This window comes from Ursus americanus, chromosome 13, assembly GCF_024610735.1.
Source record: "Ursus americanus isolate L20-20 chromosome 13, mUrsAme1.1.p, whole genome shotgun sequence".
NCBI lineage: Eukaryota > Metazoa > Chordata > Mammalia > Carnivora > Ursidae > Ursus > Ursus americanus.
This window is the reverse complement of record NC_142139.1, coordinates 32,985,567-33,012,609: the sequence shown is the minus strand read 5'-3', so window position 1 is coordinate 33,012,609 and position 27,043 is coordinate 32,985,567. Positions and strand designations below refer to the sequence as shown.

Below are 27,043 nucleotides of genomic sequence, written 5' to 3'. Positions count from 1 at the left end.
TGTTGTTTCTTGCCTTGTCTATTTTTGCCATTCTAACTGGCGTAAGGTGGTATCTCAGTGTGGTTTTGATTTGAATTTCCCTGATGGCTAATGATTTTGAACATTTTTTCATGTGTCTGTTAGCCATTTGTATGTCTTCATTGGAAAAGTGTCTGTTCATATCTTCTGCCCATTTTTTGATTTGTTTATTTGTTTCTCGTGTATTGAGTTTGAGAAGTTCTTTGTAGATCTTGGATACCAGTCCTTTATCTGTAGTGTCATTTGCAAATATATTCTCCCATTCCGTGGGCTGCCTCTTAGTTTTTCTGACTGTTTCCTTGGATGTGCAGAAACTTTTAATCTTGATGAAGTCCCATAAGTTCATTTTATCTTTTGTTTCTCTTGCCTTTGGGGATGTGTCATGAAAAAGTTTGCTTTGGCCAATGTCGTAGAGGTTGTTGCCTATGTTCTCCTCTAGAATTTTGATGGATTCCTGTCTCACATCGAGGTCTTTCATCCATTTGGAGTTTATTTTTGTGTATGGTGTGAGATAGTGGTCAAGTTTCATTCTCTTGCATGTAGCTGTCCAATTTTCCCAGCACCACTTATTGAAGAGACTGTCTTTTTCCCACCGGATGTTTTTTCCTGCTTTATCAAATATTAGTTGCCCAAAGAGCCGAGAGTCCATTTCTGGGCTCTCTATTCTGTTCCATTGGTCTATGTGTCTGTTTTTGTGCCAGTACCATGCTGTCTTTGTGATCACAGCTTTGTAGTACAGCTCGAAATCCGGCATTGTGATGCCCCCAGCTTTGTTTTTCCTTTTCAACAGTTCCTTGGAGATTCGGGGCCTTTTCTGTTTCCATACAAATTTAAGGACTGTTTGTTCCAGTTCTTTGAAAAATGTCCTTGGTATTTTGATCGGGATAGCATTGAAAGTGTAGATTGCTCTGGGTAGCATGGACATTTTAACTATGTTAATTCTTCCGATCCATGAGCATGGAATATCTTTCCATCTTTTTATGTCTTCCTCAATGTCTTTCAAGAGTGATTTGTAGTTTCTAGAATATAGGTCCTTTACGTCTCTGGTTAAGTTAATTCCAAGGTAACGTATGGTTTTTGGTGCTATTGTAAATGGGATGGATTCCCTAATTTCTCTTTCTTCGGTCTCGTTATTCGTGTATAGAAATGCAACTGATTTCTGAGCATTTATTTTGTATCCTGCCACGTTACTGAATTGCTCTATAACTTCTAATAGTTTGGGAGTGGCTTCTTTTGGGTTTTCCATATAGAGTATCATGTCATCTGCAAAGAGAGACATTTTGACTTCTTCTTTGCCAATTTGAATACCTTTGATCCCTTTTTGTCGTCTGATTGCTGTTGCAAGGACTTCTAGTACTATGTTGAATAATAGTGGCGAGAGTGGGCATCCTTGTCGAGTTCCTGATCTTAAGGGAAAGGCTTCCAGCTTTTCCCCATTGAGAATAATATTTGCAGTAGGCTTTTCATAGATGGCTTTTATGAGATTGAGAAATGTACCTTCTATTCCTACACTCTGAAGGGTTTTAATCAGGAAAGGATGCTGTATTTTGTCAAATGCTTTTTCGGCATCGATTGAGAGGATCATATGGTTCCTGAGTCTTGTCTTGTTGATATGATGTATCACGCTGATTGATTTGCGAATATTGAACCACGCTTGCATCCCAGGTATGAATCCCACTTGATCGTGATGGATAATCCTTTTAATGTACTGTTGGATTCTATTAGCAAGTATCTTGTTGAGGATTTTGGCGTCCATATTCATTAGGGAAATCGGTCTGTAATTCTCCTTTTTGAGGGGGTCTTTGGCTGGTTTGGGGATCAAGGTAATATTGGCCTCATAGAATGAGTTTGGTAGCTTTCCTTCTGTTTCTATTTTTTGAAATAGCTTTAGGAGAATAGGTATTATTTCTTCTTTGAATGTTTGGTAGAATTCCCCAGGAAAACCGTCCGGGCCTGGAGTTTTGTTATTTGGAAGGTTGTTTATCACTGACTCAATCTCTTCATAATTAATTGGCCTGTTTAAGGAATCAATTTCTTCCGGTTTCAATCTTGGTAGTTTATAGGTTTCCAGGAAGGATTCCATCTCTTCCAGATTGCTTAGTTTATTGGCATATAGCTGTTGATAAAAATTTCTAATAATCCTTCCAATTTCAATGGTGCTCGTCGTGACCTCTCCTTTTTCATTCATAATTTTAATAATCTGGGTCCTTTCTCTTTTCTTTTGGATAAGTCTTGCCAGTGGTCTGTCAATTTTATTGATTCTCTCAAAGAACCAGCTTCTAGTCCTGTTGATCTGCTCTACTGTACTTCTGGTTTCTGCTTGATTGATTTCAGCTCTAATTTTGGTCAACTGCTTCCTCGTGCGTGGATTAGGCCTGTCCCTCTGTTGCTGTTCCAGCTTCTTGAGGTGAGAATATAAAAACTGCATTTTAGATTTTTCTATTCTTTTGAGTGAGGCTTGGATGGCTATGTATTTCCCCCTTAGGACTGCCTTTGCAGTATCCCATAGGTTTTGGACTGTTGTATTTTCATTCTCATTGGTCTCCATAAATTGTTTAATTTGATTTTTGATTTCCTGGTTTATCGAGTCATTCCTGAGCAGGATGGTTCTTAGTCTCCAAGTGTTTGAGTTTCTTCCAAATTTTTCCTTGTAGTTGAGTTCCAATTTCAGAGCGTTGTGGTCTGAGAATATGCAGGGGATAATTTCAATCTTTTGGTATCGGTTGAGACCTGTTTTGTGTCCCAGAACATGGTCTATTCTTGAGAATGTTCCATGGGCATTAGAATAGAATAAGTTCTTTGGTTCTGGGGTGTAGTGTTCTATATATATCTATGAGGTCCAACTCGTTGAGTATGGCATTCAAAGCCTTTGATTCTTTGCTTAGTTTTTGCCAGGGTGTTCTGTCTATTTCTGATAGTGGAGTGTTGAGGTCCCCTACTATTAATGTATTTTTATTTATATGTCTCTTTATTCTGGTTAAGAGTTGGCTTGTGTATCTTGCTGCTCCCCTGTTGGGGGCATATATATTTATAATTGTCATATCCACTTGTTGAATACTTCCCTTAAGAATAATATAGTGCCCTTCTGCGTCTCTAACTATAGTCTGTAGTTTAAAATCCAATTTATCTGATATGAGAATTGCTACCCCAGCTTTCTTTTGAGGTCCATTTGCGTGAAAGATGGTACTCCATCCCCTTACTCTCAGTCTGAATGCATCTTTGGGTTTGAAATGAGTCTCTTGTAGACAGCAAATGGATGGGTCATTTCTTTTTATCCAATCTGCAACCCTTTGGCGTTTATCGGATGGTTCAAACCATTTACATTAAGACTGAGTACTGAGAGATATGATTTTAATGTTGCCATGTTGCCAGTAAAGTCTTTGTTTGTATTGGCTGTGACTTTCTGTTCTGTATCACTCTTGGGGCCTTTTTACTTTTATAGAACCCCCCGTAATATCTCCTGTAGGGCTGGTTTCGTGGTTACAAAATTGGTTAGTGACTGGCGATTCTGAAATGTCTTTATTTCTCCATCAATTCTGAATGACAGCCTTGCTGGATAAAGGATCCTTGGCTGCATGTTTTTCTCTGAAAGAGCTTTAAATATGCTCCCCCAACCCTTTCTCTCATTCCAGGTCTGTGTAGACAGGTCTGACGTAATTCTGATGCTTTTGCCTTGGTACGTGCGAAATTTCTTTGCCCTGGCCGCTTTCAATACTGTATCCTTGCATCTAATATTTGCGAATTGCACTATGACGTGACATGGCGTAGGTTTGTCATGGTTGAGCTTGGGAGGGGTCCTCTCTGCCTCTTGGACACGAATGTTTGTTTCCCTTGCTAGATTAGGGAAGTTTTCAGCTACAATTTGTTCAAATATCTCTTCTAGACCTCTGTTTTTCTCCACCCCCTCGGGGATGCTGATGATTCTAACATTGGATCGTTTCATTGAGTCAGTAATCTCCCGTAACCTACATTCGTGGGCGTGGATTTTTTTAAGACCATCTTCTATTTTCATTTTTTCCTCTATTAACCCATCCTCCAATTCACTAACCCGTTCCTCTGCTTCTGCGACCCTGGCCGTCAGAGCCTCTAGTTTTGCCTGCATTTGGCTCATAGAATTTTTAATTTCTGTCAGATTCGCTCTCATTTCTGTCCTTAGGGATTCTATATTCTCAGTAACCTTTTCGTTAATAGTTTTTTCAATTCTACTCATCATTTTGACCATCGTTACTCTGAATTCCATTTCTGATAATTTGGTTACATCCATATCCATTATTTCTGTGGCAGAGGCCATAGACTCACTGTCTTTTCTTTCCTGGGGGGGGGGGGCTTCTCCTTCTTGTCATTCTGATGAGGAGAAGTTGCGGGGTTGTCCAGAGCCCAAATTATTGACTGGGTCCCAGGCCGTGCCCCTTGTTTTATAGGGATCTTAGGGATGTGGGCTTCTTCTTTAAAGATTTTATTTATTTATTTATGTGGCAGCCAACCAGTGAGAGAGGGAACAGAAGCAGGGGAGTGGGAGAGGAAGAAGCAGGCTCCCAGCGGAGGAGCCCGATGAGGGACTCCTTTCCGGAACGTCGGGATCACGCCCTAAGCCGAAGGCAGGCGCTCAATGACTGCACCACCCAGGCGCCTCGGGTTGTGGGCTTCTTGATTTTTCAGCCTGCCTTCTGGGGGAGGGGCCTGCTGCGCCGATACTCAGGCAACCCTGTGTGGGTAGAGTCTCCGTGTCCCCTGTGGGGGGGTGGATGGGGATGGGCACTCTCTGAGCCGGTATTTCCAGGCTTTTGTTCTCTGGCGGCTTTCCCTGGCAGTTTGCTGTGCCTCTTCTGAGAGTCAGAGAAGCAGCGGCTGAATTTCAGCCTCTGTCACAGAACAGAGGGATTGCGGCCCGTTCTCTACTAATGTTCTGGCCACTTTAACTCTGTTACTGTTGGTGCTGCTCAACCCTGCAGCGTCCCGGGATGTGCGCCCCACACCCGGCGTCCCAGCCCTCACTTCCAGGGCCGGCGCGTCTCTGTCCTTTGTGTTTCTAATGCCGCCAGTCTCCCCGCGCGCTCCGGATCTCCCGGTCTCAGTCTGGATCCAGTGAGCGCACCGGGATTCCGGGGTTCCGCGAGATGCCTGGTGGCACGCGCACCCGGCTCACGGTCTCAGTCTGCTGTTTCGCGGGTGCCGTCTGCGAGCCCCGCCTGCTCTCCCGTGCAAGTGGCTACCGCTTCCCGGCGCCCGAACACGGCGGCTCCCTCCCCCTTCCGTTTATCTTCCGATATCTGTGCACAGTTTCATGGCTCCCCGCTTCGTACCTCAATACTCAGCGCTGGAGATATTCATTTGTAGAGATCCAGATGCGTCTTCCTGCGTCTCAGGCTGGTTCCGTGGTTGTTTAGGCTGGTCTGGTACCTATCAAGCTCGACTCGGAGGACCGGCTGAAAACGGTGTCTCCTACTCCTCCGCCATCTTCGAGAATAACTTCTGTAGAAGAGTGTGGCAGTTGTAATAGATTGGCTACACCAAAACACCAAATTCTTTTGTAATCCCCTCCGTTTTTTCTTCTATGGAGTGCTTGAAAATCTTAAAGATTCATGTGCTTTAGCCTCCCTTGAAAAGCTACAGTGAGCCATGTGACATAGTTGTGGTAAATGAAGTAGAAGTATTTTTCTCCCTTTTCTTTCTAGATGAGGTGGTTCCTAGCAGGTGCTTACAGGTGCAGCAGCTGTCTTGCATGCAAGACCAGGAAAACTCCCTGTCTAGGATGCTGGCACAGGAGATGGAAGGAGTATGTTTGCCTGATAACACCATTGGGCTTTTAGATCCCCTACCCCCAGAGTTTCTGTTGCATGAGTTAAATGAGTTCCTATGGTTTAAAAAACTATAAGTCAAGCTTTTAGTTTAAAGGTGAACACAATCCTAAATGATACCAAAAGAAGCTCAGATTGTTAGATGGAAACTGTTATTATAAAATAATGCTAGGGGGACATAACCTAGGTAATGATAGGGAAAAAAAGCATTTGTTTGCAACTTACTACTTTGAATGAATAATAAGTTGTAAGTTATTCATAATGCTAAATCATTACTTCTTTAAATGCAAGAAGTTGTAGTGAGACTCTTAGAACTTTATAATTGTAACAGTTTCCAAACTAGGGAAAATTTCAGATCTTTTCATCCACCATGGCCCCCGAATACCTAGTGTATATTAAATGCCTAATAAATGCATGTTGAATGATTAATTAAAAAATCATTGAAGGAATAAATGAATGTGAAAGATATTTCCTGGAGGAAGTATCATAGGTGATCTCACCAAAAATATTTAAAAACACAAATCAAGAAAGGTATAGAAGTTCTTTTTTTTTTTTTCAAGATTTTATTTATTTGTCAGAGAGAGAGAATGAGAGAGCACACAAGCAAGGGGAGCAACAGGGAGAGGGAGAAGCAGACTTCTTGCTGAGCAAGGAGCCTGATGGGAGACTCAATCCCAGGACCTAGGGATCATGATCTGAGCCAAAGGCAGACGCTTAACCAATTGAGCCACTCAGGCATCCTGGTATAGAAGTTCTTATACTCATTTTCACTGATGTCAATTAGTTTAAAAGATTGATGTGGAACCTAATATAAAAAATTTTCATGTTCCAGAAAGATACGATCGTGCCTAATTTGAAAGTAGGAAGGACAATTTAACATGGGAGTGTGTAAGCAAATAAACAAATGGAAACATGACCTTTTAATTTTACTATTCAAATTAAAATTAATTTCTAAAATGCCCATACTTTTGCCAAACTCTTTTCTGAAACTGAAAGGGACAAAATGTACTGTAGGAAGCACAATGACATTTTAGAATATAAAATTTAAGTGTTTTTGACTACAAGTTTGGGAGGAGTCTGAGTGTTTTACTTTTTTATAAAACTATAATGGTAAGTATAGTGCTTTCCTGAGTTCCATAGTAGTGAATTATTGAACATGAGGGTTGTGGGAACCCTTGGATTTGTAGCCAATTGGTGAGAAGTGTGGGTGTCCTGGGGACCCCCTCAACTTGTAGTTAACATTGGAAGTGAAAGCAGTCTTGCGGAAGACTGAGCCCTTAACTTACGGGGTCCGTGCTAATTCCAGGTGCTTAGTGCTGAAGTACACCCGGTCTGGGATAGAATGGGATATTTTCCATAAGAAATGACAGGTGTTTGCAGCTCAGTAGCATTTTCAGACTGTGTCCTGTCTGCCACCAGGTTGACTCTATGAGGAAACACACTCCTTGATGGAAGTTAGTATGCAAGTGGTTTATTGGAGAGTATTTTGGGGATCAACACCTACTGAAGGGAAGGGAAGGGGGGAGAAGGGTTGGGCAGGGGTGATTAGAGCTGTGATGCAGTCTCAGTGGAAGCCTCTACTGTCCCTCTGGAGTATTCTAAGGTGGGATGACTCCTCAAAGCTGTACCAAGTTGGGGCTAGAGGGCTGGGACTTTAAACTATTATATTGATCAGTTATTATATGTAGGCCACCCTGAAAGTAGCTGTAGCTTTGGATAAGGATGTTTTCATTAGCTAAAGTGGAGAAGGAAGTTGATGACTCAGGATTGTCTACTGGTAGCTCTCCCAGAGGTTGGGATAATGAGTTCTTCATTCCTAAAGGGGCATCTGAGTGCTGCATCACAGAATCCACCCCACAGTCTACTCCTTATACTTCTCAGATCACTTTCTTCTCAAAACCACTTCTTTTGACAGTGGTTTCAATGGGATTCTGGTAGCCAAAACTTAGAAAGATTACTGGGATGAACTACAACCTCCACTATAGCTGGTCTTGCAACTGAGTCTCATCCTCTGCCCCCTTTATTATCTATCTTATATTGTCCTCACTTTCAGCTGGAACTTGTGGTCTCAATGTCTTACTTGGTAACATGGCCCAGAGGCCAGAGGGGAGGGACCCTTTGCCATCCCCCGCGGTGCCCACCCACCAGCATCCACCAGGCTATCTTGTTCTTCCTTTAAGTCAGGAGTCACAAGTGACATTTTTTTTCAATTAAGGGAAAAAAAAAAACACAACAACACAGCCCTACCTTTATATCCGCCAGGAGCGTCTGCATCACTGTCTGCGTTCCCTCCTTTGCTGCAGGTTGGCTTCTCCAGGAAGTAGATTCTTAGATGGAATTAGTGTGTGGGAGGTTTATTAGGAATGTTTGTGGTAGCAATGCCTGTGGATGGATGTGGATGGAAGAAAGCAGGATGAGGCAGAATAAAATGTTGAGCTCCCGTAATGAAGTCTGAATGGAGGCCTCAGCTGACCAGATGGGGGATTATAAAGATGGAATGAGTTGGGGAAAAGGGCTGGAACTTTATATGCACAATTTGTCAATTATTGGATATAAGACTCCTAGAACAGAGCCATGACTTTGACCAAACTGGCTTTCTTTAGCTATGACGTTCTCAGAGGGTGCTGTGGCTCAGGGCTGTCTGCCAGAATAACTAAAAGTTGGATAATAAATCCTTCATTTTTGGAAGGGAATCTAGATGGCACAATACAGTGTCTACCACTATAGGAAGTTGGAAGCCTTTTTTTAATTTGCACAGTCTAAGTCTCAGTCCAAGCCACATCCATAACTTGAGAAAGACCTCTTTTTAGATGAAGCATCTTCATAAGCTGCAGGAAAACACCCTTAAGATTCTTAGGAGCCATTTGCCTAATTGAGAGTCTACTGAGCACCATCTTAAATCTTTTGAGATCTTAATAAAGGTCTTACAATCACATCCTTCAGTTGATCTTTACTCTGAGGACATTTCTTTAAAAATTTTTTGCTGGAGAGATTGGGTTGAGAAGCAGTTTTACATTGCAGCCCAGCAAGTTCAGGGCCCTCTATATTTCCTGTATACTGTTTGCAAACTGATTAATTATTTCTTTGTGATCTCCCTGTTCTGGTACTTTATCATACACAGCTCAAGGAAGGCAGTTGACTCTTTCAACACTCTCACTAGCTCATTAGCTGTATCCACAAGTTCATTAGGTACATTATCTGGCTTTCAAATTACTTCAGCTAACAGTGTTGTCAATTATTCCTCCATTACTTACCATGAGATTCCATTTTTCCAGACTCCAGTAACAATCATCACCACCTCTGAGGCCTAACAACAGTTTGTTTACCATTCCCCCAGCCATCCTTGCTGTGTTTCCAGCCTTTGCTCACCACATGGTCCCAAATATAATGATGCATGTTTACGTTTTTTATTAAGTCAGAGGCCTACTTCTAGGTACCAATTTCCATAGCAATTATTTATTGCTATGTAATAAAGCACCCCACACTTTGTGGTTTAATACAACAACCCATTTATTTACTCTTGGTTTTGCAGTTTGACTAGGTTCAGCTGGGTGATTCTTCTGCTAGTCTTTCTTGGGGTCACTGATGTGGCTGCAATAATCTGGCTGTTCCCTTGGACTCCCAGTACGTGTGGCTTTTAACTGGGACTGTTGGCTGGGGGCTTTTTTAGTTTTAAGTCTTCTTTTGCAGGATAACCTGGGTTTTTGTTTGTTTGTTTGTTTTTTGTATATATGGTCAATGCAAATATTCAAGAGGGTGAGAAAAGAATTCTAAAGTTTGGGTCCAATGCTTAGAAGTCACATGGCATTACTTTGTCACGTTCAATTGGTTAAAGAAAATCAAAGGCCAGCCCTGATCCAGGGGTCGGGAAGTAGACTCCACATTTTGATGAGAGAAATTTAAAAGAATTTGTGGTCAAAATATTTGTATTTTAAAATAGTCTTGGTTAGCTCTCTTTTGGTATCTTCTTCAGGCAATGTCTCTAATATTCATCCACTTTTTCATTCACTTCTTTATTCACTTACTCTTTATACTTATTCTTTATGTTATATTCTTTATCTTAGTCTTTATTCACTTAGAGTTATTAAATGTAAGTTTAACAAATATTTGTGGGATATCAAATATGTATTAGGCATTGTGATGTGCTTTGGAGATGCAAAGATCTATACTTTGGATACTGATAAAAAGTTCTTATAAAATTGCAAAATTCTGAGAGCTTTATTATGACTTTTTCTTTCTTGAGTTTTAGGTGTATTATCATTGTGAAAAGCTTATAACTTATGATTCAGTTGAGCCACTCAGTTGCAAACAAAAGTTATAAAAGCTGAATAAAATGTCAAGATGAACAATGCCTTTCTGTGAATGAGTTTTTCTAACTTCAGTTTCAAAATAGCTTGATTCCAGACCACATAAATTAATAAAGAACAAGCAAAGATTTATTCCCCCCCCCAAAAAAAACCAAGACAAAATATAGGGCTTGTTGTATGCTTTGTTTTAAATGGTGAGGTTTTTTGTTTGTTTTTGTTTCTTTGTTTTTAATGATTCAGAGAAACCCCTTGGATATCCAGGCATCTATCAATGCCATATCACCAAACCTAATGGGCTATGAATGGAAGTTGTGTCTCTGGTGGGGAATTCTGATCAATCAAGAGAACTCCAGGTTCATCTCAAGTCTTTTCTTCAAGGACTTCCTGACCAGCCTCCCCCCTTCCTTCCCTCAAAGTTAGTTGCTTTCCCTCTAGGTTATTACAGCAACTGGTATAGCACCCTGAAATAGTGTGTATGGAATATTTTGAATTATTTGTTTGACATGTAATTTCAGTTATGATCTCAAGAGCAATGACTTATCTTTGCATTCCCTGGATCTACCATGTACTTGCTGTATGGTAGACACCTAATATCTTTATTACATACATGAATACATGCTATGATAGTTTGCCATATGTGAATAATTAAGATGAAGTTAGAATTACTCCATTTGCTTTGTAAACTTCTAGAGTGCTGGAAATACCTGTTAAAGTCATAAAAATTCAGAGTTAGAAAAGACCTTTGAATCAATCAGATCAGTACTTTTTTCTTTTTTTTGTAGCTGAGTGAAAAGACTCGGGGGTTTAAGAGACTGCCTAAGGTAACACAGGTAGTTAATGGTAGAATAAGCACAAAGCCAGAGTATTTGCTCACCAGTTCACTATACCAATGTGTTCTCTCATCCCAGGATCTCTGAATTTTAGGTCTCATTTTTAATTGGGCAGAATCTTCTCCAGTGCTATCTAGAGTAACTATGAATATGCACTTGTCAGCATGGACTTTACCTCATTGATTAGCAATGAGGTAAATTAGCTCCCCAAATCACTGTTTTTGAGAAAATCTGTTGTTTTCAGGGAAAAAACCTTGGTATTTCCATGTTATATTACTCTCCCATTCTGAACTGTATCCTTGGTTTATAGAAAATGCTAAGTAAATATGTGTTGTCAAATTTATTCATCTTCTTGAAATGTAACTATATTCTAAAAAGTCAGGAATGAAAGTGTGGAGCTGGGAAGGGACAGGCCTTAGAGATGTGATTATCCATTTGGAAATGATGAGAAATAAGATTAGGATGGTAAGATATGGAGCCAGTTTGTGAAATGAATTGAACAAGGAGAAAGTTGTTTGAACACTGGACTCTCTGCCCATTGTAAATGGCGACAGACTGTCTTGCTTCTTGTGTTCGGTTAAAGAGAATTGCAAAGTTTTCACTGGGGATTGGTATGAGTCAAGCAGCATATTGGTACTGCTAAGGCTGATTTGGTAACATATGTAGAGAAAGAGAAACTATGTGGAGGAAGAGAGTCGGATATTAGCACATAGATTCACACACGCACACACAGGATTTCATAATAATCCAAGTGTGAGGTCATGAAAATATGGTCTGAAGAAGTAGTAGGAATGCAGAATATGACACAAATCTCACATCTTTAAATTAATTTAACTAGTATTTTATTTTCCAGTTGCTCCACTGTTTTTCAGAATCACCTGTATTTTCTTGCTTTTCTTACCCAACTTTCACTTTGAAATATTAGTCATTTCTGTGGTACTTATGAATCTATGGAGAAAACGACTATTTTACAGTAGTGGAGGAGAGACAGGAGATATACTGGAAGTCTTCATACAGGCAAAGTTCTTTTTGATTTGTTTTCATTATTACTGAATTTTATCCATCTTTTCTCTCATACTGGTCGAATTGGGAGGCTTTCTTAGTCTTTTTCCACAGGTGTGTCAGGTTAGAAATGGTGAAAAAAAAGGTGAAAAAAGTATGTACATTAGGATTTTGAAGAATCAAGGATGAGGTATGGAGCTACGGAAGCTGATGGAGGAGGACCAAAAATTATGACTATAAGTTAGGTATTTTTTCCTTATTCGCTTTTTCTACCCCCCACCCCTAATTTTGGCTCAAGGGTCCTAGAGAGAGAAGAAGGGCCTTTATTGATTATAGAGCATTCCTATTTCCCTACACACTTGATTCAGCACTCTAGAAAGAAGGATGTATCATTCTTTGTGATCACATTTCTATAGGTTTTCAATCCTAGATAAGCCATTTCTTGGAGTTTGAGAGTAAACTTTCTCTGCTCTTAAATCTTCCGTTTTTTTTTCTCTGCTCTCTATTACACACCTGAAATTTCTGCACAACTGCCCTGTGATTTGGGCTGCATTTTTTGCTCTCCAAATGCATCCTTCATGAAAGTGATATAAAAATGATATATTTAAGATTTTTTTATTTAAAAAAAGTTCAATTGGTTTTTAAGCAGATTCTTCACTTGACAAAGGAATTAACCAACATAGAGTCTCATAGAGTCTCATGGCGCAATTAAAGTATTTTATTAAAACTTCTATTTATACTCTAAGTCATCAAAACATGACAGAAGGATACATAAAGGTTGGCAACTGATTTTCTCAGTGAGGTGTCACCAGGTGGCAGCATCCCAATAGATCACCTCATTCAGCATTACTGGTTCAAAAACTGATTTTGATTTATCTAGAGGTGATAAGCCTCACACTCAACCAGCCTACAAGATATTGATTTCTCTACTATTTCATTGAAACTGCTCTTATTGAGGTCAACCACTAGCCCCTTTTTGACAAATTTGATGGCTAATTTCCTCCCCTTTATGTTACTCACATTCTCAGCAATATTTGACTCAGCTGATTACTCTCTTCTTGAAACTTACTGTACTTGACTTCTAAAACATACCGTCCCGGTTTCTTCGGACATTACTGGCTTTTCTTTAGTCTCCTTTGCTTGCATGGCATTCTCTGCTTGATCTATACATAGTAGGATGTTCAGGGTTCAGTCCTTAACCCACTGTCTTCTTTATGTTTGCTCTATTTATGCAATCTAATCTAGACTCATTAGTTTAAATGCTGTCTATTTGTGATGATTCTCAAATTTCTATTTACATTCCTGCACGCTCTATAAACTATAGAGTTGTATATCCAACTGCGTTCTTGTTGCCTCAAATAGGATATCAAATGAGCATCTCAAACTTAACAACTCCAAAACTGAGCACTGAATTCCACCACCCACCACACCTGCCAATTGGCTCTTCCCCTTACTTTCCCCTTCTCAACAAATTCTTCATTCTTTTTTCCCCTTCATTCCCCAAAGCTAGTCCATTAGCATGTCCTCTCAGTTCTGTCTTCAAAATATATCCCAAATTCAAGTGATTCTGTCCTATTCTCATCAACTCAGCTACCCCCTAATTCTGAGTATGTCTTGTTAGGTACATTTACATTTATGATAAATACGTCTTTTTCTGTTGTTTTCTTTGCCAGTATATTATGGTCTTCTTTTCTCATTTTATATATATGTATACACATTCATATTTACATGCATGCATATATACAATAAATAAAAATGTACATATGTGTATTTACACATACATGTATGTATTTATTGTTAAGAGAAATTCAACTGAGTATGTTTAAAGGTCACGTTGGCTTTATTCAGTGATTTGTGAATCAGGCAGCATCCCATCTACCAGTAGAAGGGAGCTCCATTGCCCTGTAGAAAAGAAAAGGTTTTTAACGGCAGAGAAGGGGCAAAAAGAGGATTATTAGTAAAGAATGCATTGTTTCAGGCAAGGTCACCTTCCCAAGGGGAATGAAAGGGCCTGCTGGGTGGATTAACTCATTAATGCTGATCAGGTAATTTCAGATTGATTGGTTAAAGCTTTCATTCTTGGGTGGTTGAAACTGCAATTAGATTAGGTATTAAGTCTTGGTTTGCTGACATGGAGTTTAGCAGAAGTGACTCCATTTTGGGCCTGCTGTCTCCTTTTTAACACTATGTATAACTTTTGGTCTAAATAATATTTGTCACCTTGACTAAATTTGTTAGCCTAGATTCCTTTTGTTTCATATTTACCTCATATTTAATCTTTGTTTTAATCCTTTTTTGTTTTAAGTGTGCTCTACTGGACATTTTGTTGGCTTTTTTAAAAAATTAATTTTGAGTCTCTATCATTTTAATTAATATATTTATGCTATTTGTAGGTATCATGTTATATAGTTCTGCTAGGATTTATTGCTCAGTATCACTGCATATTTTTCTACTTACTATGCCTTTCCCCCCTGCTTTTCTTATTTACCATTACATAGATCATATTTGTTTCTTTTGGCTTAAAGTTATATATTCTATTTTATTTTCATGTTGGTTGCCTTTGTAATGCCTGTTGCCCTTAAGACTGGTACTGAAGTTTGTTTACCCCAACTAATTTATCTTATTAATATAGACATTTTTACTCTTAATAAGACAAGTACTTTAATATACTCTTATATCCTTTTTTTTTTTGTCTCTCTCTCCATGCCTATTATAGTAATATTGTGTAGGATGTTAGTTATGGTGATAGATACACTTTATCGTTTCCTGGTTTAAATTTTTTTAATTTAATTTTTAGACAAAAAGAAACTTTGCCAAGATATATAATTACTCTTACTTTTCATGCCCTTTGAGTATATACTGAATTATATTATATTATATCATATCATATCATATCATATCATATCATATCATATCATATCATATCCTACCTTCCTCCTTTTTTCCCCTCTCTCCCTTTTTCTCTCTTTTTTTTTCTTTCTTGTTTTTTTGCAAGTAGTATTTAAACATGGATTTCTGTGTGGCAGACCTTCTGAGACACCATATGCCTAAAAATGTTTTTATTATACCCTCAAATTTAAATTTTGCTGTAGAGCAAAATTAAAATATATATTAAATGTATTAAAAATATATATTTTACAAAGTATATAAAATATATAAAATTAAAATATATTAAATATAAAAATTTAATTTTGCTTTTTGAAGGTCTTTTCCTTCAATGCTGTAAAAATATTACTTCATTGATTAGCATTCATTATAGGCGCTGAGATGTCTGAGGACAATTAGATCTTTTTTTTTTTTTTTTTTTTTTTTTTTTGTAGGTGACAAGCTCTTTTACTCTGGCAGCTTTTTAGAATTTTCTCTTTGAAATACATTTCAGGAAGAACTGTCTCACTGGTTGTCATTCCCCAGCCTTGAGCTTATTGATGGAGGAGTGGAGAACATGCCACAAGTCTCTAATCAGCTCCAGCCCTTCTTCAATCACAGCCTTCAGCAGGGTTTTACCTTGTCTTGACACTATCATGTATAAATAGTCACCCAAGAGTTGGGCTATTGTTAGTTGAATTCTGCAATGAAGGGGCAAATAGTAACTATCCTAAGACAATTCTGGGGATGGGCAAGAATACAGCCTAAACATTTTTCTTCAACCTACCTTCTCACTGCAGTGTTTTCTGCTCCTCTGCCCTAGGCTGCATCCACTATCCCCTCCAACAGCTGTTCAAGACAGAGTCTTCCATTTCTGCATGGATGTCTCCCACAGTTATAATTGCCGTTAATACCTGGAATCCTCTTTTATAGTTTTCCTCTTTTATAGTTTTCCTCTTTTATAGTTTCTCCAGGGTTGATTCTGGTTGACAGAGTCAGCAGGCCGTGCTAATTTGCCATATTGAAAATGTAGTTTAAATTTAATAGGGTTAAAACCCATTTACTCTCATACAAATCTTGAATATTTGCAGTCATTCTTTTTTTTTTCTGTCATTCTTTAAAAAAAAAAACCCAAAAAACAAAAAATAACAGGGAGACTTTTTATTATTTTGTCTTTGACCCAGGAAATAGTTCTCACAAAAACTCAGTGACACTTAAAAAGCATCGAAAAAATTTATTTACCAGTCTGTGAAACACTCCTTCCTCTCTGTTTCCTCATTTTTATGAAGACAAGTGTAGGTCTTTTTCAACCATTATAACTTTCTATACATACTAGATAGGTAATCAGAAAACCAGTTTAATGTCTCATGCTGCTGCTTTCTAGCTGTTAAATTTTGGACAGATTCTTTAAACTCCCAGAACTGGAATATCTTATCTACAGGTTGAACAGGTTGAAAGGGTTGAAGTTCATGACTGATTTCGTCCCATTTTTTCTTTTTTTCACCTTTATCAAGATATAATTTACAACTAAAATTGTAAGGTATTTAAAGTGTACAACATGATTTAATATATATATATACTGTGAAAAAATTCCCCCCCATTGAGTTAGGAAACACATCTATCATCTCACATATTTACCTTTTTTTTTTTTTTTGGTGAGAACATTAAAGTTCTACTTTCTTATCAAATTACAATTTTACAATACAGTGTTAACAACTATAGTCACCATATTATCCATTACTTTCTCATTTTATTTATCTTATAACTGAAAGTTTGTACCCCTTACCAACCTCTCCCTATTTTCCCTACCTCCCAGCAATCACCAGTTGACTCTGTTTCTGAGTTTGCCTTTTTTTTTTTTTTTTAAATTTCACATGTAAGTGATACCATGTAGTATTTGTCTTTCTCTTTCTGGCTTATTTCACTTAGCATAATGCCCTCCAGGTTTATCCATGTTGTGGCAAATGGCAGGGTTACCTTCTTCTTTAAGGCTGAATTATATCTGTATCTATACATCTATATCTATATCATCTATATCTATTACCTCACATCTTCTTTATCTATCCATCCGTTCATCCATTGACAGACACTTAAGTTGTTTCCATATCTTGGCTATTGTGAATAATTCTGCAGTGAACATGGGAGTGCAGATATCTTTTCAAGATTATAATTTTATTTCCTTTGGATATGTATCTCAGAACTGGAATTGCTGGATCTTATGGTAGTTCTATTTTTATCTTTTTGAGGAACTCCCGTTTTGTCTTCCACACTGGCTGCACCAGTTTACATTCCCACCAACGGTGCGTGCTGGTTCTCTGTTCTCTAAGTTCTTGCCAGCATTTGTTATCTCTTGTGTTTTTGTTAATAGCCATTCTAAGAGCTGTGAGGTGATATCTCATTGATTTTGATTTGCATTTCCCTGATGGTTAGTGATGTTGAACACTTTTTCATGAGCCTCTTGGCCATTTGTATATTTTCTCTGGAAAACATCTATTCAGGTTCTTTGTCCATTTTTTAAATTAGGTTCTTTGTTTTTCTGCTATTGAATTGTATGAGTTTCGTTTATATTTTGGATATTAACCCCTTATTGGATAGGTGGTTTGCCAATATTTTCTTCCATTCCATATGTTGTCTTTTTATTTTGCTGATAATTTCCTTTGCTATGCAGAAGCTTTTTAGTTTGATGTATGTTTGACTACCTGTTTATTTTTGCTTTTTTTTTTTTTGCCTTTGTTTTTGGTATCAAATAAAACAAAAACAAAAACAAAAAACATTGTGAAGACCAGTGTCAAGGAGCTTACTCTCCCATGTTTCCTTCTAGAGATCCTTTGGTTTCAGGTCTTAAATTCAAGTCTTTAATCCATTTTGAGTTTATTTTTGTGTATGGTATAAGAAAGAGACTCAGTTTTATTCTTCTGCATGTGGCTATCCAGTTTATTGATTTCCCCATTGTATATTCTTGGCTCCTTTGTCATAAGTTAATTGACCATCTACACATGTGTTTTATTCTGGACTCTCTATCCTTTTCCATTAGGTTCCTTTCTACTTGGTGATTTTATGGTGATGATTATATGGAGTTTTCAATAATTTATTTTATTTCTAAAAAGTCTTACTGGTGTGAAATCCTTGTCTACCATTGATGAACAGTTTTTATAAAATTCTGCTGATAAATAGTAAGTACATGGTATGAAAAAAGCAAATAATTTAGCCTCTAGGATTAGCAGTTGGCATGCATGTTCACTTTAAAGTAGTGGCCCACAACATCAGATGTCCATGGGAATGAATTGTAGAGAGTTCAAAAAAAAAGTTTAAATATATTTGCAAAATATATTGCTGCTAGGCTACATTTTAAATAATTAAATCAGATGCTCTAGGCATAGGGGCAAGGCCTAGATATTTTTTTAAAAGCTAGATTTTTCTAATTTTCAGGGGAAGTTGAGAGCAATTAAAGGCTAATAGGCTAAAGGTAATTGAAGAGGCAAAAGTGAAAGAGATTCAGTTTGAATAGTTTTGAAAAACTTCAAAATATAGATGACAACTTTGAAGTAATAAACAATAAATTTAATAACTCAATTGAATTCTGGAAATACATGATTTGGAAAAAATTAAAAAGAAAATTACTGCTAAAGCACAAATTAAAACTCCTAGTTCAAGTTTGTGAAATATATTTTTATTGATATTGGATATAATACACATAGTGTTTTTTGCTTCTCTTCGGACTGTTTGGGAGTCAAATGAAAATCCTGTTAAGTTTCAGGCATTTTCTCATTTGATTTCTGAATTTGTTTTATTTTTAAAGATAAGTATGAATGAAAGGAATGTTTCAGAAGGCAAAATGATTATTTCACTAAAGCATATATAAGAGGTACTTATTATCTAAGTAAGGGTAAGGAATAATTGATAAGTGGTGTTATTTGTTTCCTAGGATTGCTCAAACAGGTCACTACATACTTGGTGTCTTAAAACAAGAAAAGTTTATTCTCTCACAATTCTGGAGGGCAGGTATCAGCAGAGCTGTCCTCCCACCAAAGGCTCTAGGGGAGAATTCCTCTTTGCCTCTTCTAGTTTGTGGTGGTTCCTAGCATTTCTTGGCTTGTGGCAGCATAATTCTGATCTCAGCCTCTATCTTCACATGACTTTCCTTTCATGTATCCCTAGGTGGTTTTTTTCTGTCTGTTTTAGGGACACTAAGTGAATTTAGGGCCCACCCAAATTCAGTACGATCTCATCTGGATCTCTTCCCTAATTACATCTGCAAAGACTCTTATTTCTAAATAAAATCGTATTCTGAGGTTCTGATGGACATTAACCTTTAGGGGTACTGTTCAACCTACCATACCAGGTAAACACCATCTATGATGAATCTGTTAAATATGGAGACCAAATTTTTATAATAAACAGTATATGTGTGTGTGTGTGTGTGTGTGTGTGTGTGTGTGTTATAGGAGGACTTCTTTAATACAAATTACTAAAAAATAAATTAATAAAATTAATAAAAATTAATAAAGAGTTAATTCTTTAATTAGAATTTCTCTGAAATGTGAAGCTAAAAAAATACCTTACATGATATTGGCTATAATTGCATCTACGTATGAATTATTAGTGTTTACAAGGATACACTTTGTATATATATACACATTCATACTTACAGATACAACATCATTTGCCTCATGGTTTTGTTCTCCAGAAGGATCATAAGGAAGCCCATATTTGCAAAAACATCTGTAAGCTTAATTTATTTTCCAAGAGGTCTTTTTAAATCTTTTTTTTTTTTAAAATATGGAATGCTTCATGAATTTACCTGTCATCCTTGCTCAGGGACCATGTTAATTTTCTCTGTATTGTTCTAATTTTCATATATGTGCTGCTGAAGCAAGCACTTAAAATCTTTTTTTTTTTTTAAGATTTATTTTTTTAGAGAGAGAGAGAGCATGAGTGGGAGGGGCAGAGGGAAAGGGAGAGACTCTCAAGCAGCCTCCAGGACTAGCTCAGAGCCCGAGATCATGACCTGAGCCAAAACCAAGAGTCGGAGGCTTAACTGACTGTGTCACTCAGGTGCCCCAAAATCTTTTTATATTCACACCACACACATATATACCACAGACACTACACAAACATCTCGTACCAGATAGGTAGATGCACACACACACACACACACACTCACCCCTGCACACTTATACCACAGTACACATATACCACACATATGGCCCACAGTTCAGTGGGCAAAGTAGACATTAAAACAAGTAAGGATAGTGCAGTGTGATTCATAATTGTGAGAAATGTTCATGCTGGGAACATAGAGGAGGAAAGTAATGAATGATTTAGGGAAAGTAGTGTCAGGAAAGGCTTCACTGAGGAAATGAAGTACAAACTAATCCTGAAAATTGAGTAGGAATTCACCATTTAAAATTTTTTAAATTATGGCGATAACATTTCCACTCTAGGAAATGCTGTTAGAACCTAGGAATTAGGGTACTATCAAGACAAGCCACTCTAAAATATGATTGAAATGAGCAGCTAAGGAGACTTAGTGATAACATGCTTATGACCCAATTAACTAAGAATTTTTATGTCTTAAAATTCTGCCACAAACAGAATGAGAAAATAATTTGCTATGTACTAACATAATATGATATAAAATTTAGGAGCTTCAATACTATAGAGAAAGGAAAGATTAGTGTGGTGTGGAATGTTCTGAAAGTCTTTAAGAGAAATAAGTTTGAAACTCAGCCTTGATGGTAAAGAAGAGTTGGATAGATAGGGAAAGAGAGAGGAGGTTGATGACAACAGTACCATGGGTGCCCTGGAAGGAAAGAATGTCAAGAAGGAAGAAATGATTAAAGCCTTGGAACCCGAGTAAGATAAGATTGAAAGGAGACCAGGACTCCTGGCTGGCTTAGTCAGTAGAGCATGCAGCTCTCAATCTCAGGTCATGAGTTCAAGTCCCATGTTGGGCATGGAGCCTACTTAGGGGGAAAAGAAAAAGAGACCAACCACTAGAAGATCCTTGGTGATATTCCAAGAACAGGCTTGGGTTCTCAGAATAAGTGGATTTGTATTGGGTTAGGCAGTGAATGGTGTTTTGTTTTGGGTGGCAAATTAATGCTCAGAGACTGACTATGCCTTTGCCAGAAATTTATTTAAACACAGGTTCACTGCAGGAATTCCACAAGCCAAGAGCATATAGGATAATGTCTCTTAATAAGCTCAGAGAGATATAACATACTCCAAAGAAATTATAGATTTATTACACTGTTGTTCCAGGCAAGTGGAGATAAAAGGAAAATAGTCAAAATTTAGTATATACCTTTATAGGTAGGAGTTGATACTAAGGAGTGATGGCTTAACCAGGGGAGAACTGCCAGCTGCCAGCCCCAAAATAAAAGTCCTCTGTTGCTAGAGCATGTTGCTAGGGATCGCTGGTGCTGGTACTGACAGGCCACGGGGTCTCCTTTGCAGGGCCACTTCACTCTTCACTACTGCTGGTAAGAGTTGCCTTTACTGTGGCAGGAGCTAATAGCCCCAAAGTCTTTGGAGAGCTATTTAGATCAGCAAAGAGTCACCTTGCCCAGACAGAACACTCTCAGATAATCCTTACAAACTTTGGGTGTTTATAGTGTAAATGTCCCCTTGACATAGTTGTTTCTTTATGTTTTTTGATAAGTCCCAGTGGGACATGTCGACAGCTGAGCAACTGAGTTCTTATTCGTGAGAACAGTCTTTGTCATAATCAAATGGATTAAAAAAACTTCACTTAGGTCATAAACAAGTGGATTTGAAATCATATCAAACCAATACACAACAGGTAGGAAATGAGCAAATACATGAAGAAATACAGTGTGTCCTGCATTTGATGTCTTAGATTGTTTAGTAGGGAGCCAGTGGTTTTAAGTGCTAGGTTAAGGAATTATTAATGGCTGAAGAATTAAAAACAGTTGATAGGGAATTTGAGCTACTTGGAGGTACTGGTGTGTCTGTATCAGTGACTTTCAAAGTTTTCTGACTGTATCCTCAGTAAAAAATAAATTTTATATTGTGATCAATAATAGGCACAAACACATATAACTGAAACAGAAGTTTCAAAAATCAATACTACTTTCCTACGACAAGGGAAACACTTCTTTTTAATTTAATTTTAATTTTAATTTTTTTAATTTCATTTTTATTAATGAAAATCAGGACTTCTGTTATGCAGTGCGCTTCAGCCTTGGACTGTCGATTTGAGTGTTGGCTTTTGATTGTGAAAAGGATTATATATTTAAAAAATATTTATACCTAATATATTGTAAAAATACTCTAAATATTCCTAAAACTTCTTGTTTAACTTACAATTTACTTATTAAAATTTCTAAATTTAATAGTTTTATGTAAAATAAAATAACTATTTTTGAAGACATTTGATTTATGATCATTTAATCCAGTTGAAAAGATTAAACTTGCTTGTACAACAAACCTCATTTACAAGTTTAATTACGTATTATGAAACATTTATTTTTTTTTTAAGATTTTATTTATTTAACAGAGAGAAAGAGAGCAAGCACAAGTAGAGGGAGCGGCAGAGAGAGGAAGGAGAAGCAGGCTCCTAACCGAGCAGGACTCTGGGATCATGACCTGAGCCAAAGACAGACACTTAACCAACTGAGCCACGCAGCTGCCTCTATTATGAAACATTTAAATTGCATTTAATAAATTTAATGTGTTTGATTTTCCTTCTAAGTACTTCAGATGCCTGACTAGGCAAGTGATGACTTTATTAAGCAACACTCCTTTAAAGTACTTAGCTCTTTTAAACGTAATTAATTAAACCTAGGAATGAAGCAAATTTCAGGTTCTTCTAAAAATGTTCAGGATGTGAAAAAAAATCATTCCTAAACAGTCTGGAGCAAGGTAGTCCACTAACCTTTTTGGAAAGTAATTAACATTTCTGATAAAATTTTAAGCAATTTTACCAATAGATTTTAAGAACCTCTTCTGGGAAACCCCTCCTGATTATCAGTCATGGAAGTACCCTAACAACTTTTAACCATCTTTACGAGGAGTTTAATGATGTTTAATTAGGTCTTCTATATCTAGTCTCACAATGAGTATCTAACCACTCTTTTTAAAAAAATTTTAATCCTATGAAATATCACTAACACGACACAAGTCTTTGAACTGGTTCTTTTAGAAAGTGCTTCCTAATAGCAAGTTTGAAATAAAATTTAAAATAAAATGATTTGTAACATGCTTATGTTGAAGGATAATTTTTTAAAAGAGGCAATATCATGGATCTTGTACAAATATAAAATAAATGTGTCAGCTATTTTATTTATTTAATTAATAATAAGGAAACCAGTAATATGTAAAATAAAAATTAGAGGCAATCAAGAACTGTGAAATGAATTTGCTAATAGCTACCAATAGGTTCTTCTTTGGAATGGGGGTGATGGTGGTGAAATTGTACTTCTGTGGGACGAAATTCATTTACATCTCTATGGATAAGAATAATTTACATGTAAAAACTTACATCATTTTTTAATAATTTGCTGAGTTGTATAACAGCTTAGTTAGAGATAAAGAAAGGGGCAGACTTCCAGATAACCTGGAGGCATACACTAAACAATACTTAGTGTTCCTTTGAAAGGTCATTAATTAATCTTCCCTTACCCATTTCAGTATTTTTCACAATTTTCCCCATAATTTCCCCACCTGATGATCATAATAATATTAGAGATTATTCACACACACACATACACACACCCCCCCACAGGGATGGTCTCATGTGGTTTAGCCTAATTTTTTACATATGTGCATCAGATATATGTCTCCTTGAATTAGCTTTATAAATCTAGAGTCATACTTCATATATCCAGAAGACAGAACCTTATAACAAGACAATATTCCAAATAATTACAATAACATTTCCCACATTAATTTGCTCAGTTCTATGTATTCTTGTTCTACTGGATCTTAAATTAGGAATCTGCTTTCATAAAGCCTCTGTTTCATGGAAAAAAAATCCTGAAAATCAGTCCACTGGTAGTTGTCTAAACACTATCAGTTCAGAAACCCATACCCCAAAGTCAATTATTTGAAGTGCCAGTGGTTTAAAGTAACTTAGTCTTTTTCCATGAGGCTCTGAGACTCTCTTTTGTTGAAGAAGATCTGTGGCTTTGTTCTTTGGGTTTTTCCCCTTAACTAATCAGAGGTGTAATAAAGTCAATGTAAAGCACAGAAAATTATTTTAATAAGAGACCTAAGTCTAGCACATTTAAAGTATTAAAAATTCAACTTCCTTATTTTTTTGGGATTTTAGAAATATTTGATTTATGTAAGTGCCCATTTATCTCTATAAGCTAATCAGAATATCCTTTAAGAGACCTCCTAATTAATTTATTAATATGTTCCAGAGATAGGAAAATATTTTGCACTCTCTCAATGAAGAGTGAAACCCTTTGAACTTAAGTTAAACTCTCATTCCTTTCAACTTAAAAATCAGAAATCTGAAATCAATTATACATTTTCTATTAGAATCACAAAACTAATCTGTTATATTCTCCAATGTACCAATTCTTAAACATTACAAGAACTTTAAATTACAAAAAGTATTCATAATCAAGAGTATTAATACTGTGGATTGATTTACTTCTTAATTCCTTTACTCTAAAACTATCCTGGAGGTTAAGAAAATACTTCCCACTGACGGAACAATTTTGTCATTTCAGACAAGTTGAGGTTATATCAACAGTTCACTTCCATGCTATTGTGACTATTTCAAGCCAGGCATTGAAGCTGGAACATGGGATCTGCTTTTGTAGATGTGTGGGTGTTTCTTCCCTAGCAACAGATGATATTATGATTTCTATGAACATAGGGTCCTTCAAGTCCACACACCTTAGATGGCTCTGGTTTTACAACCTATTATTTTTGGGATAAAATTATACCCTTGGTAAATTCTTTCTTTTGATTTGACAAGGGAAAAGTCTGTACTCCTACCAAGGCTGCAGTAAACTTTTTTTATATCTTGATGAGATTCTGTATTTCTTGAACTATCCTATAATATTTTAGTGTATTTAAGTTACCTTATAAGACATCTTATTGACATTCCCTTGGAGCTTTATTACTTCTCATACATTTTACTAAGTTAATTCTCAAGTCCATCCAATGATATTTCAAACTTTCATACCTTGGGAATTTTTGTTCTTAGCAAAACAAAATCAAACACCAAACCAACCCACCCAACCCTTCCAAACCAACCAACAAAAAATAGCAACAAAAGCTGATGCCAAGCATATATTGTTAAATGAGCATGTCTTTTGAGGGCCTCATCTCTTTCTCCAATCTGCTTTTCAGAAGACCTGTACAAGAAGGCTTGTTAAAGTAGCTATGAAGAGGATAAAATTTTCAGAGTATCATTACACAGAGAGGAATTATAGTGCTTCTATATATCACTAAAGTTACCAACAGATTCCGCTGAGTATGACATCTATTCCAAAAATGATAGCGCTTCTAAATGAGAAAATGCTGAATAAAAACATGTTATTTATACCTGGATCTGTACGTTTACGTGAAATTCTTATTTTCCACTCTCTGTATTCAATCAGAAAACACCCTCTGCTCATATAGGCACAATTTCTTCATGTTCCTCAAACATGTTAACTTTATTCCAGTCCCATTCCCACCTTCACCCATTCTCTTAGGATGCTCTCCTTACTCAGAATGCCTTAAAAATTTCCTTAGCTTTTCTAAGCTCTACCATCTTTTCAGGATAAGCTTGAGTGCCTCCCTGCATGAGGTTTTTGGGGTTATTCTAGTCCTCAGTGACTTCTCTTTCTCTAACATATTATGGCACAGATCATCTGCTTCAACCAAGTTAGCACTAGTATTAAGAATGTTTATGCCCATTTCCCTGAGTCAAATTTCTTTAGGCAAAGAACCTGGCATATCATTATGACTGATTACCAATAGGGCTTAGCACAGTGCTGAGGACATAAAAGAATATTAAAGGAGATCAATTAGAGTCAAGATTCCTTAGGGCTGTGGCTTTTATCATTTTATTTCCAACACCTAGCACTGGCCTTAACACTCATTAAGTGTTAATTGAATGAAACAAATGATTCTCAGTAAATACTTTCTGATCTACAGATTGTTCTGTGAAGTGTCTAAGTAAAAACATAAAGTGATGTTGAAACAGTTTGCTTTTCATATTGTGGATGGATAGAACTAGATAGATAGATATCAGTACTAGTGATAAGTAGTGATAACCAGAAGTTAATGTTACTGTGAGCTGTTGAACATGAACTTACTGTGCATTTGTCAGCTACTATCTTTAACACATTCCTAGCCTATAGAAATATACCTGGCTTGCTATGGCAACATAATATTTTGTTTTTTCCACCTATGCCAAGTAATTTTATTCTGGCCATAATCTGACGCACTTGATTTATTTACACTTGAAATATTGTCCTCAGTAAAGCTGAACTTGAACCAGATTGTGATCTCCCTACCTCTTACGTCACCATTCCCTAAGGATCCATCTTGTGATTTTTAATTTCATATATATAACATTCCCCTCTTTGACTGTTTCATTCCATTGTAGTTACTAAGCACAACACCATTACCCTCTTGAGTAAGTCTTTTAAAGTGTAACACAGAAGACTTTTTCACAGATGTTGAGTATGTAAGCTATATAGATACAGGCAATCATAGGTTCACAGTATATATTTGACTAACAAATATAATTAAAATGTGAATCATAGGAATCAGTCATGAATAAATCTCAAAACACCTACTGAAAAAATCACCAATAACATCTGGGTACTAATATACACTGAGCGAAATATAGGAACACATACCTGTATTAGTAATCTGCTGTGTAACATCCCTTCCCTCCTTTACTTTTGTCATCTAAGTTAACCTAATCATGGGAATGAAATCCTATCACATCCCTAAATCCCACCCACACTCAAAAGGAGGGGATTATACAAGGCTGCACCTCTACAGTGGGGGATGGAAATTTTAGGAGCTATCTTAGAATTCTGCCTACTAGAGTCTTCAAATCCTATTTCTCCCTTCATAGCCAGTTGTTCTAGGGAAAATGGCAGAGGTCTAGGGGTAGGAAGCCAGGGGCAAGTGCTGGCTCTGCCACTGACCCGTTGATAAATATAGACAAGTCAGTTAACTCTCTTAGGAGGAACTAGATTTTTTCTGCATCCTTTTCAGGTGCTAATATTCCAAAATTCTT

At 37.0% G+C, this 27,043-nt stretch overlaps 1 long non-coding RNA gene and 1 other non-coding gene across 2 annotated transcripts in view; one reads left to right on the top strand and one right to left on the bottom strand.

Moving 5' to 3' along the window:
* The window catches only part of LOC123793254 (uncharacterized), a 107,753-nt gene that overhangs the window by 37,330 nt on the left and 43,380 nt on the right, over positions 1–27,043 (top strand). The gene's annotated exons all lie outside the window — the stretch shown is intronic.
* Positions 19,594–19,700, bottom strand: LOC123793407 (U6 spliceosomal RNA). The gene has a single exon (XR_006779944.2). It is a non-coding gene; the product is annotated as a U6 spliceosomal RNA (small nuclear RNA).